Source organism: Felis catus, chromosome X (assembly GCF_018350175.1).
Source record: "Felis catus isolate Fca126 chromosome X, F.catus_Fca126_mat1.0, whole genome shotgun sequence".
Classification (NCBI taxonomy): domain Eukaryota; kingdom Metazoa; phylum Chordata; class Mammalia; order Carnivora; family Felidae; genus Felis; species Felis catus.
In genome coordinates, this window is record NC_058386.1 from 117,433,799 (window position 1) to 117,450,378 (window position 16,580).

General features: G+C 47.7%; 1 long non-coding RNA gene across 1 annotated transcript in view; it reads right to left on the reverse strand.

The window, feature by feature from the left end:
* Positions 1–8,695, reverse strand: part of LOC123383343 — a 147,885-nt gene extending 139,190 nt beyond the window's left edge. Inside the window, exons 1-2 of the long non-coding RNA XR_006592945.1 lie at positions 8,003–8,695; positions 4,588–4,672 (exon numbers count right to left, since the gene is read on the reverse strand). This is a non-coding gene — a long non-coding RNA (uncharacterized LOC123383343). The remainder of the gene's footprint in view (positions 1–4,587; positions 4,673–8,002) is intronic.
* Positions 8,696–16,580: the final 7,885 nt, after the last annotated feature.

Consider the following 16,580-nt stretch of genomic DNA (forward strand, 5'->3'; position numbering starts at 1 on the left):
CTCCATGCGTAACCCACAACGCTACCGCGCTGTTCGCATTCAGCTTGGAAAACGGCTCTTCGCGCTTCCCACGGCTTACTTTCCTCTTCCCAGCTGACGGCTACGTCGACTGCGCGCTTTGCAGACATCCACGGATCGATCAGACACACTTCCTTGATTAGAGGCTCTTGGGTCCACCACCTCAGTAACGTAAACATTGTAAGACGCGCTGACGATTTTTACAATTGCCTTTCCAATCATTACATAATACGCAGCTTTTTCCTGGTTTTTACTTACACATAAATATAACATTTTGTTTCGTATAAGCTGTATGTTTTCTAGAACATTTGTCCTTCATGAAGTGTGCATTTCTAACACAGGAATACGGAAGCAGAGGAAGCATGAGGGCGGGGCCTTCTTTCACATCTACATTCACCACAACAGGCGCTATGACGTGCAGCCGATGAACGCACACAGGCCTCCATTTCTAACGGGGCCGTTCTGTCCCCACCGCAGAGGACACATTCCATCTCTCACGTGCGACTCACACACTCCCTCTGAAGCCCTTTCATTTCAGTCAAAATCGAGAGCTATCATTTGCAACGGTCACCAGGATGTCATTTGGCGAACCACGGACACCACACGCTCCGCTGGGGGGACTCCAGGAGGAGGAGGGAAGTCAAGGCAGAGAGAGTTCCAGATTTCCAAAAACTGGGCTCAGAATCAGCAGAGCTCTCACCTGGCTTGAGCTTGGCTCTGGGATGAAGGACAACCACTGGCAATGACATGAAAATAGGATTTTCACTAATAGTGACTTGTTTGGACGAAAGCGTGCAGTTCATTTATCTTGTCCTTACATGACACGATGCTTGCATCTTGCCAGGATCAGTATGATCATCAGAAAACTTGTGGGTGCATTTCTGGACAATAACTAGGATTACAAACGGCAAGAGAATCCCATGAGGTCAACACTAGACACCAGTGATTCGAGTCCTGAAGACATCTGTATCCCATTACTGGACCTTCGGTTGCACTTGCAACAAGAACTCATTCTACCCCTAGCTAGCCCTGCATCCAACGCCCTCACCAGAGACGCTTATGGGAACGGCACAGTCCATTTCATAACACTTTCCTAGTTGAAGTCCCTGATCGTCTGCTGAGCTCCCATCCCGGGCCGGGCACTGAGCTGCGAGGGACGTACCGATGAATCAGATGCGGAGCCTCCACGGAAAACCTGGTGTGCTACGGCATGAGCAAGGGAGAGCGGTTAGGAAGACAGATGGGGTATCATCGAGGCTCAAGGAGAAGAGATCACAGAAGATGGACAGAGTCTATGAAGGGGGTGGAACTGGGAAAAGACTTCTATGGATGGAGGAGATACTCTTTTGTGGGGAAGAAAGAAGCCACTCAAGGAGCAGCTTAGGGGAACGAGGACCCTGGTCAGGCTGACTCTCTCCCACATCCTCATAGCACCGCGCATCCTTCCACTGATCACACCCCTGTATCATCGCCCGCGTGCTTGTCAGTCTCCCTCAGTCTTCCCTCTCGGGAACCCGCGAGAGCAGGAACCAGCAGGTGTATTTCCCTATCCCCAACGCCAGCATAAAGCAGCCTATGGCAACTGTACGCAAGACGGTCATCAATGTTCGCTCGACCCACAGTTGCATAAGTAGAGAAATGAAGCTCCGAGGGACAAAGTGAGACGAGAGAGAAAGGTCGCCCACGCTCCTGAGGCGGTAGACCTGGGAGTCAAACACGAGTTCCACCAACTCCAGATCCTGAGGTGGAAAACACGACGTCATGCTAGACCGTGATGATCAGAGAGACGGGAAGGGAGAGAAGGGACAAAGCAATGCCTTTTCCTATCCCGTGCCCCACAAATCACGAACGTCACACCATGTCATCTTCCACCGTTTCCTCATCATGGGGTAGGAGATGGGGCTGTCATCATCGTGAGGGCGGCAGAGGGGTGTCCTGCCACGGCCAAGTGTTCGTGTCCATCGAGTTCCGTGCCGTGCATCTGAAATGAAGATGGCGCCCTGGGAAAAGCTGGGTGAAACCTGCGGACAAGGGGGAGGGCCGGGCGTCGAAGTCCACGGACCCAGGCTCAAACCCCAGGGAGACCGCTTGCTGCGTGCGCCCGGCAGCGCTCACTGACCTCTCCGCCTCTGCTTCCTCGGGAAGTACCATCTCCCGCGCCAGAGGAGTACTGTGAAGAGGCCCAGACGCCAGCCACGACCCACGCGGCCAGCCAGTGTCAGGGGTCATCGCCCAGACAAACACGCACGCTCTTCTTCGGCCGCAGCTCGGGAACGACGGCCGGGAGGGAGTCCCCGCGCGGGAGCCCAGCAGGCACGTTCTGTCAGAAGACGTGCCACGGGGAGGGGTCCCACGCTGACCTGATCTGAGGGTCACACGTGCACAGGACCGCCCCGGGGAACGCGAGGACTTAAGCAGAGCCCGGGTGCCCCAGGTGCCCGCTGGAGGCGGGCAGGACACGGGGCCGTCCGAGGCACGGGCCGCTCGGGCGGGGCTGCTGCTCGGCCGGTTCAGACCCGTCTGGCCCGACTCTGAGGTGCGGCCACGGCCACTCTGACCCAGCAAGGCCCGCGCGGTCCCAGGCGTCCCCTGTCTGTCCAATCGCTCCAACGTTCGGGACTGGCACCTGTGCGCTGACAAGCAAGGGGCCCAGAGCACCATGAGGTGGGTACCGGGTGTCCCAGAGCACCCTACGGATGCACAGTCTGGGGGACTGCTTCAGGGAGATGACCATGACAACCAGGGCCGCAAGAGCCTCTAGAGTCTGTGATGGAACACAGACTCCCTGCCCCTTACCACGGGCCTTTCCCCAAAGGGGTGTGGCCCAGCCTACACTGGGCTCTTCTAACAGTGACACGACTCACATCTCCTTATGGGGCCTCCCTCGGGGCCAGGCACCGTGCCAGGAGCTTCCAAGTCACGTGTGTCATCGGGCCCCCCCGACAGTCCCTCGAACTAGGCGCTGTCATCATCCCCAGGTTACAGGTGAGGAAAGACACTTGGAGGGTACGCAGCAATGCAGATCAAAACGACAGTGACACCTCACCTCACGCCTGTCAGGATGACCATTACCAGCAAGACAAGAAACAACAAGTGCTGTCAAGGCCGTGGAGGAAAGACACTCTGGTGCGCTGCTGGTGGGAACGCAAACTGCCGCAGCCGCTGCGGAAATCAGCATGGAGGCTCGTCACAAGGTCTCACGTAGAACCACACGACCCAGCAATGCCACCGCTGGGTGTCGATCCGAGGGGAGGAGAACGCCAACTCAGAAACATATCCACGCACCCCCACGCTCGCTGCAGCATCGTTCACGACAGCCAAGATGTGGAAACCACCCACGCGTCCACCCCCAGATGAATGGATTTAAAAAACAAAAAGGAAGATTACCGAGCCATCAGAAAGGATGAAATCTTGCCACCTGCGACAACACGGGTGACCTTGAGGGCGTCACACTAAGTGAAACAAGTCAGACAGAGCCGGACAAATACCACATGGTCTCACTTGCATGTGGAATCTTCACCAAAAAAAGGAACTCCCAGATACAGATAACCAATTGGCGGTTGGCTACGGTGGGGAAGGGGGTCAAAAGGCACACGCTTCCAGTTATAAATAAATAAGTCACGGGGATGTCACGTTCAGCACGGCGACTATAGTTAACGACACCGTATCATATATTTGAAGGTGCTAAGACAGTAAATCTTGAAGGTGCTCATCACAAGAGAAAACAACGTGTGAGTACGTGTGGTGACAGATGTTAACCAGACTTACCGCGGTGATCGTCTGTTTGCAATATACGCAAATGGTGAATCTCGTCTTGCACCTGAAGCTAGTAGGTTACCCATCGGTCACGGCTCAATAATGAATTTAAAAATTAAAAAACCACGGCCAGCCTCTCTGTCACCTGTAACGGCCGTGCACCCCCGCACCCCTCTCACCCCTTTCTCCACCTGTAACGGCCTTCGCACCCCCCACCCCTCTCACCCCTTGCCAGTCAGAGCCCACTCCGCCAACCGAGATCTCCTCTGACCCCCGGGAGAGGGTCCATCAATTCCTCCTCCAAACTCCCGTAGCTATCTAGGTTCATTTGTTTCTCATGACATTAGGAGGCAGTATCCTTGAGGAGGAAAAGTGGAGCCAGCTGGGTTCTGTTTAAAATCCTGGATCTACCACTTATTAGGAGTCTGACTTTGGACACATCATCTAACCGCTCTATGCCTTAATTTCCTTGTAACAAATGTGTAGGATAGAAATACTCAAAGCATATTTCCCTTGTTCGTTCCTGGCGTGTTCCATGTGCCAGTGTGCACGCTCTCTCTGCACACGCACACGTGTATTTATACACATGCATATAATATACGCGCATATATATATACACACACACACACACACACATATATACCAGAGATAGAGATAGGTACAATGCAGGCACTCAGTAAGTATTTGTTGAGCGAATAAAAATTAGGATATTCGCACTGAAGACTTCTCACTCGAACTCATTAATCCCACTGAACATCTGTACTCTGATCACAGGGTAGAGCAAAGGTACCAAAATGACAGAAATGTAATCACCTCTCACTTCCAGTCCGGCATCCACCAGCTCTGTGCCGGTCATCACCGCCATCATTCTCTTCCTGCACTCCTCTTCCTATGTGGCCTGGATTCCAAGGAGATACAAGCACCTAATTACCCTTCCAATAGTTCTATCTTATAATTAATCAAAACCGGCTGGGGAAGCAAGTGGAAAATTCCAATTTTTTCAAATTCCTTTCCTAAAATTGTCTGCGGAATGACTTCAGAAGAGGATCCATCATCCTGAAGATGCAGATCCTGGATTCTAGAGATCAGAGCTGCCTGACTGAGGGTCTGATGGCTATGGACACTCAAGGATGAGGCCTGGGGTACCTGGGTGGCTCAGTCAGTTGAGCGTCTGACTTCAGCTCAGGTCATGATCTCACCGTCTGTGGGTTCATGCCCCGCATCGGGCTCTGTGCTGACAGCTCAGAGCCTGGAGCCTGCTTCAGATTCTGTGTCTCCCTCTCTCTCTGCCCCTCCCCCGTTCACACTGTTTCAAAAATAAACATTAAAAATTTTTTTTCAAAAAAGGATGAGGCCCATACTCTGTAAATGCTCAGTATCATGAGAAAGAGCAAATAAATACACAAGAGCCCATAGTTGATTCAATTCTGATGTTCATCGTCCAACACATATGTCAAATAATTAGCAGCCAAAGACATCTTTACCTTTACAAAATAACTGCATATTTCTTGGTGAATGTAAATACCTCATGAAATAAAAACCAGGGCAGCACATAATGAGTCACTGAAAAGCTCATACCTTTTGTCTAAGTAATATAAATTCTCAGTTTCATACTCACAAAATCATTTCAAAACAAAAAAAAGCCAATATGCACAGAAATATTTACCAAAGTTTTTTTTTTTTTAAAGCAAACATAGGAGAACAATTCAAATGTCCAACAATAGGGAAATGATTACTTTTAAAGGGTAAGTTATGTTATCTCTCTAGGTCTCACTTTCCTTATCTACAAATCGGAAATAATATTTACTTGTTTTAGGGCATTAAGTTAATTAATACAGGTGAAGTATATGCATCCTAAATTGGGCTCCAAGAGATTCCCCTTATTAATAAATCCCCCTTTCACTTGAGCTCTTTGGCAAAGTTTCTGTTTCTTGTTCCTTGCAATCAAATGATCCTGGATTCAGCAGGGGAAGAGTGGGGGAGACAAAGACACAAACACTGCCCTCTCTGTACCTGTAAGCATATGGAAAACTAAAACGAGTGTTTTATTATAGGTGACATAAATTACCAGATATGACACCAATACAAATTTCATTCCACTGTTTTGTACACAGAGATGCATGCTGACAATGGACCACCCACTGGTAAGCACCATATGTGCAAGATCTCATTAAATACTTATTTTTCCCATCTTAAAGATGAGGAAGCTGAGGCTCAGAAAAGTTACAGATTGTCAGTTGAGATGATGATAGAGAAAGCTTTATATAGGACTGGAATCTCCTGCACGAGTGTGTGTGTGTGTGTGTGTGTGTGTGTGTGTGTGTGTGTGTGAGAGAGAGAGAGAGAGAGAGAGAGAGAGAGAGAGAGAGAGACACAGACAGACACAGAGGCAGAACACAAAAGTGAACCAGCTGAGGGTGGGAGTTGGCTAAAGGACTGACTTGTTTTGAAGTGAAATTTGCCCAGAAAGTACTGTTTTTACCCAGTGGGTTTTTTGTTTTCTAAATTCTTTGGCATTGTTTGTAGAAGTTTCTTAAGATTCGAGTACTTGTCTTGAAGCTGTATCCCATGCAATTTGTCATTATTCATGCTTAGGTCTGTTTTCCTTTGGGGTGGGTTGTGAAGTACACAGCTGTTGAACCATCACATCTGGAAGGCTGAAGTTCTTACAAATCACTCTTCTCGCTGGCTCCCCCACTGATTAAATCCAGAATCACCCACATCTGCCAGACCCCCAAACCAAAAGACGGTACCACAAGGGTGACCTACCAGTAACCTTTTACAGGGACAATACCTGTTTTTCAATCTTACGTTATTTAAGCATCGTGTAGTTTACAAAGAAGTTTCTGATCTGTGATCTTATTTGGGACCCAACTTGCCAAGAAACGACACTCTCACTTTAATGAGCCTGACTTAAAGATACCTTAAGGTAATACAGAATCCCAGATCTCATCAGCCTGAAATGTTATTTTTATTTTTCATGAGCCAGGCATGGAGCTCAAGCCTCCACCAACCTGGTTGCTGGAAATCCAACCTCGATTTCAAAAATGGTGTCTGGATATCATGGGTTCCTTTCCAAGGCCCCTCAAGAGACCTACAACGGCAGGCATCACGCAGGGTCGGCTCTGTACTTCCTCATCTCTCCCAGGTTGCTGCCCTCCAAGCCAAGGGGAAAGCCTTCCCCATTATCACTGTCCATCTTGCAAGGCCCAAGGTCCACACCAAGGCAGCCATACACAGATGCTTTCCCAAGTTCCCATTAGGGCACAGCTGCAAGAAAAGCCTCCAAGAACTTGAGTTCAGGGTCTCAACATGACCCTGGAGCAGCTCAACTTGCAGCCTGTTTCAATGCACACAAAGAGTTTTGAGGACTTTGGCTGGAGTCTCACCGCTTGCTCGCCCAGAATCTCATTATCTCATAAAAACACAATTCTGTGGATTTCTGGTGTGCGAGCTTTTAACCAGAGGGACTCAAAACCATCCAAAGGGCTAGATGACACATCGTCTTTGAGTGGTTCTCTGGAAACAGATTGTGAGATGGAGAGTGGCTTACAGGAGGCTGACTGGGGAAAGCTCTTGAAAGTGCCAATGTGGAAAGAACTTTACCTGAGCCCTGGGTTCCCAAAAGGCAGTGGCAGTTAGGAACACAACCACCACTCTTCTTTGCTGTGGAAATGGCTAACCACAAAGGATCACCTCACCCTGGCCTACCTGCATACGCCCAGATAAAACCATCTCTCTCCTTCCACTGGGCCTTTATAATACTCTTATGACTCCCCTGTCTTTGGCCTTTATAAAATATCAGCCCTTTCGTTTTCTTGAGATGTTTCCCATTAACGAATATTCTACCTATTGCAATAGCCAGCATAAAAGCATCTCCTAACTGCCCCGTACATTTTTTTTAGTGTGATTTCATTTATGTCTTAGGTCCAGAACAAGCAAATTGGCAGACAGGAAGGGGGGTTAGTGGTTGCCAGGAGCTGGGGAGGGGGCTGAAAAGTGACTATAATGGGGATAGGGCTTCTTTTCGGTGTGTTGGAACATTCTGGAATTAGACGGTGGGGATGGTCGCACAACATTGTGAAGGTACGTAACGCCACTGAGTTGTAAACCTTAAAATTGTTAAAATGGTTAAGTTTTTATGTTACCTACATTTCACCACAAAATTGAAAAAAAGAAGAAGAAATTTAACCACAAGAAGACTCAAAGGAGAATGGTTGTCACTTACAGCTGTTGAACTTCGTGAGGTCTGGTGCCACGCTCAGGAAGCTCGGGTTGTGCAGCGGGCCGGTGGTTCAAAGCCGCCAGCACCTGCGGTGGGACTCTCTCTCGAAGCCCGAGCTCCGCCCTCTTCAAGTTCAACTTGTAGGTCTCGTTGCGGGGCTCCAGCCCCAAAGCCCACCTGCGGCAGGCCACGTCTCAGCTTGAACTGGAGAGAGCGCGAGGCGCACGCCGCCGCGGGCTCTGCTACGGGACGGGTCTATGCAGTCGGCCGCTCACAGTCGTGCCGTCGGCTCCGGCCCCGTTACAGAAAAGGACGGCGTTGGCCAGGAAGTGCGCGGCAGCCTCAAACTTTTCTACTTTTCCTTCGGGGTCGGGGCGCCGTGCCCCGGCCGAGCGCTCCTCCGAAGGTGGAGTTTGCTCGCGAGCGCTTCACGTCCTGGGGCATCTCCTTGACCGCGGGGCTGTTTCAAACATTTCCGGAAGAGTCTGAGAGCGTGCGAGGCCCCTGCCTTCCACCGTCAGCCCAGAAGCAGTCTCCAGGCCCTGGACTGCAACCTCCGAAGTCTCCTGGGCATCGGACGGGAGTCCCCCCAAGGGCCAGAGCTGGAGGAGCGGGCGTCGATCGACGCCTTCCCGTCACCCACCTCGAGACAGGAAGAGACTAGGCCTGGTTTTCAAAATCTCTCAGGCCCTCGGCTGCGCCTGCGCACCGCGGTGCTGCCCCTCCCCCACCTCCGCGCACCTCCACGCCTGCGCGGGAGCCCTACGTTTTGTCTTTGACGGACGCTGGGCCAGTGAGCAGGTTAGGAGCGTAGAGCTGAGCAGTGGAAGAGGCCCACCTGCAATGTGGTTGCAGGTGGGGCCTCAGGGGATTCTATAAGGGCTCCAGAGTCGTCCCAATTCAAGCAAGGCTGCCCAGCCCCTGTATCCCTGAATGAGCCAGTTGGCCAGCCCCCAGGAGCGGGTGTAACCCAGGCAATTCCCAATGAGAAGAAGCAACTGCGAGCTACCAGCAGCGGGGCTCCAAGCAGTTGAGCACGGTGCCCGCCCAGGGGATCTGAGCCAACGTACCCGTTGCATTGATGGGAAACTACCTTTGATCCTCTGCACTCCTTCCATCCCAGACCTCAAGGACGATGCCTCCCTCCTCAACTCAAAATCAAAAGCTGCCGTGAATATCCGTAAATCGAAAGGATGCAAACAAATCTGGGGTGGAGCTAGGATCCAAATGATAGGAACAATGGGGAAAGCGGGTGGGCGTGCGTTTTAGAACTCTCGAGGGGTGTTTCTCAAGCTGTGGCTCACAGACTTTCCTGGGCTAGTACCTTAATGCGTTAAACTTGTGTTAGAAAACAAAATTCAACTGAGTACATCTGACGATCGAATTGGTTTCACTCAACGACTCACGAATCGGGCAGTATCCCATCTAGCAAGTGGAAAGGAGTTCCATAGAGCTGTACAAAATGGAAGGATTTTATAGCCAGATACAGGGTGGGATGAGGAGATTCTCGGCAAAAGAAGAGAAAGGGTTTTCAGGCAAGGTCACCTTCCCTTAGGGGGAAGGACGTGGGGGTCTTACCTGCAGATTACCTCTTTATTAGTGCTGATCAGGAAATTTCTGACGGATTGGTTTGAATTTCCACTCCCGGGAGAGGCTAATATTGCAATTAAGTTAGGTAGTAAGTCTTGGTGGGGCTTAGCAAAAGTGGCTCCATCTTGGGCCTTTGACTCTTTTTAACACTCCACACTCACTCTATACCTTTGTTTCTGAAATGAACTAGCAATATACTCATGAATATTTACTGAAAATAAAATTGAAAAGTCAACTGACACCATTTGTTGCTACTTAATCAATGTCAGCCCACGTCTCTCCATTCTTTCCAAGTAAAGGTTTCTCTTACTCAATTTCATGTAAACTTGTACCAGCTTGGGCTCAAGACAGAAATATTGCCAGTAACTCTTTTGTCATCATGAGCCTAATTCTTTGTACATCTTCCTTCCTTCTTCCCAGAAGAATTTACTGAGATCTGTTCTGTGTCAGGTATTATTCTATGCCCTGTAGAGGAGACAAAACTTTTTTCTATGTCTTTCTACCCTCGATTACTGCCACCATAAGACACAAATGACTTTGCTAGGGCAATGTCAATGGTGAGGGAGAGGCAAAATACAGACCACAGTTCACTGAGGAGCTAATGCCAATGAGCATGTGAAGACAATATTGTGCAAACTATTCTACGTTCTAGAAACCTGGAACCGAGAAGCGTTGTTCTGTGTTGGTAGCTCAGTGGAGATACAGGATGGTGGGAGCACGCGTTTTTTTTTGGTTGGTTTTTGTTTTGCATTTTGTTCTAGAGTGGGAGAAACTGAGCATGTTTAAATGCTGGTGAGAATGAACAAGGAAGCCAGCAGAATAGATTGAAGATAGAGGAGATTGGATCATTTACCTGAAGAAGAGTAAGAAATGGGATTTGACTCATCCCCTTGAAGGAAGAGGACCTCTTCAACTGTGATCGGGGTAGGGAGAGGTCAGAGCAGGAGGCCAGCACATTAAAGACAGTTGGACTGATGCAGAGTTATGGTTTTTCCAGATACACAGGACAGCAAAGAATCAAAGGAGTTGGAGGATTGGCCCATAACTAATTGAGGAGATACATGTAGCATCTGGATTAAAATAGAAGAGGGGGTGAAAACCAAAGAAAACTGATGGTTTGGGAGAAAATGGAAGAGTCTACAATTGGGAGATATCAAACAGGTTTTAAAAAGCAAGTGTTGGGGTGCCTGGGTGGCTCAGTCGGTTGAGCGACCGACTTCGGCTCAGGTCATGATCTCACGGTTTGTGAGTTCTAGCCCCGCGTCGGGCTCTGTGCTGACCGCTCAGAGCCTGGAGCCTGCTTCTGATTCTGTGTCTCCCTCTCTCTCTGACCCTCCCCCCACTCATGCTCTGTCTCTCTCTGCCTCAGAAATAAATAAACATTAAAAAAAATTTTTTTTTAAAAAAGCAAGTGTTGAAGGAGAAAGAAGAAACATAGTAGCAAGAGCTAGCACTTACTATGGGCCAGCCATCATTCGAAGTAATCAATTCAAAAGAATCCTAAGAGGCATATTCTATCACTTTCCATCTTTTATATAAGAGGAGACTGAGGCACTCAGTGGTTAAATCATGCGTTCAAGGTCACACAACTCAGAAGGGGTATGGCTGTGGTCGGTCTGGTTTTGGTCTCTGCTTTCTCTGCTTCCCAAGCAGAGAAGAGAGTTTGAATTTGTGATTTCAAGTCAGTCGCCTTTTGCGTGATGCTGAGGTCTAGGATATGGTCTAGCGTGTGGCCTAGTAACTACCGTGCTACCGAAGTAGGATGGATGCTAGACCCAGTCCCCAACAGCTCCTCTGCTCTCTCCTGCTATGCAGGCAGCCCTGCGGCTTCCCAAGGACCTTCTCCTGGTCATTGTAATTACAGCCTCACTGGCCTCTGTGACCAGCTGGGCTGTGACTGGGGACCCACCAGAGAAGGTGACGGACCATAAAGCCAACCCAACAGGAGCTGCGTGAGGAAGTTCAAATGGAAAGATCCGTCCCTATTCAAGATGTAAGAGAACATGCCAGAACACACGGGTAAATCATAGCTCTGACCTACGCCGCATTTGCAAAAATCTTCACTGTGAGTTTTCTTTTGCTGGGTGTTTTCTGTGATTCCAGCTAAATGTTTGACATTGCTCCAAGAATGTCAGTCAGGGGCACACAACTAAAGCAGCCCTGCCTTCTGGTTGCATCATTAGGGGAAACCTAAAAAGTCTTAGTCGCCCCAGCAAACGTGTGCTGCCCTGGGTTCAAAGTCCCAGACTTGAAATACGGCTAGAGAAGGTTGCTTTATTATCTGTTTTCTCTTCAGAGCCCTGGTGCTAAGAAAACTCAGCGCCCAGAATCTCCTCATCTGCAGAAGCTGTTAAATAAATGCCTTAGAGCTTTCTGGCATTTCATTATGCCAGCACGGGGGTATGAAAAGAAATTGGGCTTGCATTCCAGCATGCCACCTACCTCCGTAACCCTGCCCATGTTCCTTAAGCCGGTCGAGCCTCACCGTTCTCATCTGTAAGATGGAGACAGTAATCGTGTAAATGAGATGATCGCTGAGGAGTGCTTAACCGAGCCTGGCTCATAGTAACATCGCATTCGTGTTGGTGGTGGTAGTGGTGGAGGTAGGAATAACAGTTGCTGTTATACTTGGCACCTTCCTCACTGCCCATCCACTTATTCTCCCTCCTATACCTGCCCCTCCGTTGAAAAAGCTCACACCCAAGTCATCACACCCAAGAAATACCTTGCAGCTGGTATCTCCAATAGGGCCTCTTGCCAGAGGTCACAGAGCTAGTGAGTGATGGCCCTGAGACTCTGACTCCGACTCAGTGTTCCTCAATCACACTTGACCTGTGTAACCTTATCCATTTCCCTGACTCCAAAGGCCATTTTTAAGTGTTTATGGTGTGCCAAGTACTATGTTACACGTGTATGTGGATGGATGGATGGATGGATGGATGGATGGGTGGGTGGGTGGATGGATGGTGGGTTTTTTAAAAATCTCACCAACAGCCTTATGGGATAGATACTATGATTCTATCATTATATTTACACGGAGAAACTGAGGCTCAGGCAGATTTAGTTACTCAAGGTCACCCTGCCAATAAATGACAGAGTCTTGATTGGAACCCAAGCCTATCTAACTCTAAAACAATTGCTCTTGGCCGTTACACTACACTACAATAGAGTTCCCAAATAGTGCCCCCTCCAACTTCACGTAAGATTAAAATAAACTAGACCTGAATGGAACTCAGATACAGAGTTTACTGAAATATCAACGTACCAGGTGTAACGTTGCAAGAGTGGACCTTGATGTGCAGAACTGCTAGCCTCAAACACTGGCTCTGAAATAATGAAGGCCATCCACCGACCTCCTTCATAACCACCAGCCTCCTAAAGCCCAGGTGGAAACACCAGGGCTTTATCTGTGAGAGGTAGGGGCAGGCAGAAAACTGGGGTTTTCGCATTCATCCCGCAAATGAAATAAACTCTGGCCTCTGTTCCCTGAACATCAGGATACTCAATCATCTACTTCCTTCAGAAGGGGTGAAGAATGGGTTCTCCTCACCCCCAGCGTGGCCATAATTGTACCTACAACCCACCTATTATCTACTAAGGCAGAAGATAGGGCCATTCAAGGGAATTTGGCAATGACTGCCGCTGCCATAAATAATATCTACCATTTTATGATTCAGCATTTCTCTCTGCATGATTCTTCTAAAGAGTATAAATAATTCACACTAAATTATAGTTACTACAAGGATATTTTAAGCCTAAAGTTGAAATTTATACAATTAGTGTCTAAAACCACCTTGAAGGGAGAAAAGCAAACATTTTGACTATCTAAATAGCACTTTTTATAAGGCTTTTAGGTAGCTTACTTAACATTCCTTAAATTAATAGCGATTTCTACATGAAAGTGAAATATGTATAATTTTTACATTAAAGTGAAATATTATAAAATATAATTAAGAGGCTTATCAGCATTCTCACATTTTGGGGGTAGAATGCAAAGGTATGAATTCAGAAGCTTATTAAACTGGATGACTGATCGCTATATCTGTTTCTTAATTATGAAATATTTATGCCCCTGATGTCATAGACCATGCAGTATTTATGCCAGATGTGCAATGAAATCTATATTCAATATTTGGGCAACTTGACAGGGGAAAGAACCTATCCCCTAAATTGATTCTAAAATTATCTTCAATTTAAGGCATTATCTCAGAATTGCACATAAAGCTCTAAATTCAAGAGAAAGTAAGATTATTTTTACTTGGATTAACATAGAATTTGCTTCAGGTCTTTAGTCACTTTGCCAAAAGAGATAGCCAGACTTTTATTAAGCACTTCTCCATCTGAATGATAATGGTGCTATAGACCCTTTCCCACCCCTACCCCCACTTGCCTATTTTTAGAAAGAAATCCATTTGTCTTTAAACGTTAAAATACAACTGACTCTTTCATCACCAGTGCCAGGTTTGGAGGTCTTCCAACAGAGACCAGATTATAAACACGTGAAAAGGCAGCTTTCTCTAAGGGCCTTTGTTTTCTTTTGAAGCAGATAGGTGAAAATCAAATGAAGTCCTAAGGCACAGAGTTCTCAAGCTATATCCTGTACAGAATTATCCGCAAATTCCTTGACTCACCCTCTGGATGCTGAATCAGGAGTAGGTGCAGGTTGGGACCCGGGAATCTGCATTTTAATGAGCTCCTTCAAATGTTTCAGATGTAAATTGGCCCCGGATCTCACTTTGTATAATTTGCCCTAAGGATTCTTCCCCTGACGCTCAGGGGTTATATATCTAGATGACCTACAGGTCATGTATAAAAAGAAAAGAGTTCGGGTACTGGGGCACATGGCCTGGGTTTGACTGTAGATTCTGCCGTTTCCCAGCTCTGGGGCTCTGGGCAAAATCACGGCTTTTCCTAGCCTCCTGGCTACAGCGAGCGGGGCCCTGTAGCTGTGTTTCGGCCAGTGGAAGGTGACATATGTTACTTTGCTCCAGACTCCTCGCCACGACCACTACCTTCTTCCTTTCGCCATCTAGATGTCCGTTCTCAGAGCGATCTTGAGAGCCATGTGTGGAACATGCTCAGCCTTGGACTTGAAAGACTGCTTGGAGCTGAGCCTCCTCTTTGTCTACCTGCACCGGACTGAAAGCTGCACAAGAAGCAGCCTTTATTGGGTTAACCCACTGGACATTTTGGAGTCATTCGTTATTGTGGTTATTCTACTCTGTGAAATATAGTCACGTATGGATATGAGACGTGAAGTCAAAGGACAGCACGCATGTGGGGCAGTGAAAAAGCAGAACTGATAGGCCAGGCTGGCTTTTCTAGAGTAAGTATTGGATCTGAGGAAGACGCTCCGCCCACGAATGCCTCTTCACCACATGTTCACGCATTCCATCGGGCCTTTTACTGACAGTGGATCCGAGAGACGTAACAGGAAGCAGGATAGGAGAACAAAGACATTATTAGCAGCAGAGAAAAGTGGAGACCACGTAAGGGGACGTAGTGCCTGGCAGACTAGCTTAGCACAGAAGCCCGAGGGCTTTGAAATGCACCTTGGATTCAGGGGTCAGCCAAACATCCAGGCATCAGCGAACACACAGGCGACGAGTGTCAAGAAAGGCGGCAGAGCAGAAACTAGGTACTTTGTCCTGAGCCAACATACGTGCAGAAGTGAGTTATCAGTAAAGTATGGGGTTGGAGAGGACAGGTTCAAAGACCAAGGAGAAGACTGTTCTTTCATACCACTTGAAATTCTAGCCATTCTTCAGAACTCGCCTCAAATGCCACCTCTGTTATACATACATATTTTTTTGCCACCTCATTTATAAACCCTCCAACTAAATGAGGAATTCTCAATCTGGAGTCCATAGACCCAAGGAGTATAAGAATGAACTTCCGAAGGGCTCTTGACCCTCTGAACTTAAATGCAAAATTATGGGCCCATACTTTGGGGGATAGAATCCTCACTTCGATAGGCTTCTTAAAGGGAGTCTATGAAGCAAAAAATGTTTAACCATCGCTGGTTTTGTGAACCCGTGAAATGCAGGTGTATGTTCTTATCCATCTCTTTACCCTCGTGCAGAGCACAAAGTAGGTGCTCAGTAAATGATCACTGAAGGGATACGAGTGTCTTTTCTGATTCTCCAAGTTGAAATTGCTCTCTCGGTCTCTGTGTTTCCCAAACCACTTGGTTTTTATTTCCCTTGTGGCATGTTTACAGACTGCATTTCGGCGAAGTTCATTGTTTACTTGCTGTTTTCCCCAACCTGTAATCGCTTTAAGGGGAAGCAGAGTAAGCTTCATCTTCATATTCCCAAACATTGTCCAAGACAACAAATATCATAATTCAAGATACCCATCACCTCAGTTGATTTTCACAACAATCATGAAATCATATGTCGTGTCATCAGTCCCATTTTACGGATAGAAAACTAAAGCTCAGAAAGGCAAATAGGTTTATTTAAGGTCATATAGATACGAAGCTGAGAGTCAAATTCTTGTCTGTCTGATTCTAATTTTTTTAATATTTATTTTTGAGAGAGAGAGAGAGAGAGAGAGCATGAGCAAAGGAGGGGCAGAGAGAGAGGGAGACACAGAATCCGAAGCAGGCTCCAGGCACAGAGCCCGACGCGGGGCTCGAACTCACGGGATGTGAGATCATGACCTGAGCTGAAGTCAGATGCTCAACCGACTGAGCCACCCAGGTGCCTTTTGTCTGTCTGATTCTAGAGCCTTGTATTATGTCCATATTATATCATACTTTACAATATTATCATATGCTGCTGTAGCTGTCCCTCAAGATTATTGGACTGGACTGACTTGAGCTGATATAAATTTTATGGATATGAAAAAGGCAGGAACTATGAGGCAGTCAGAAACTCTCAATCTAGTCCAATCATCTCGTTCTACAGGTGAGAAAATAGACATTTTCTAGATAGAAAATAGGCAGGTGAGAGAGGGACTTGCCCAGTCAGGCAGCAAATAGGTGGCC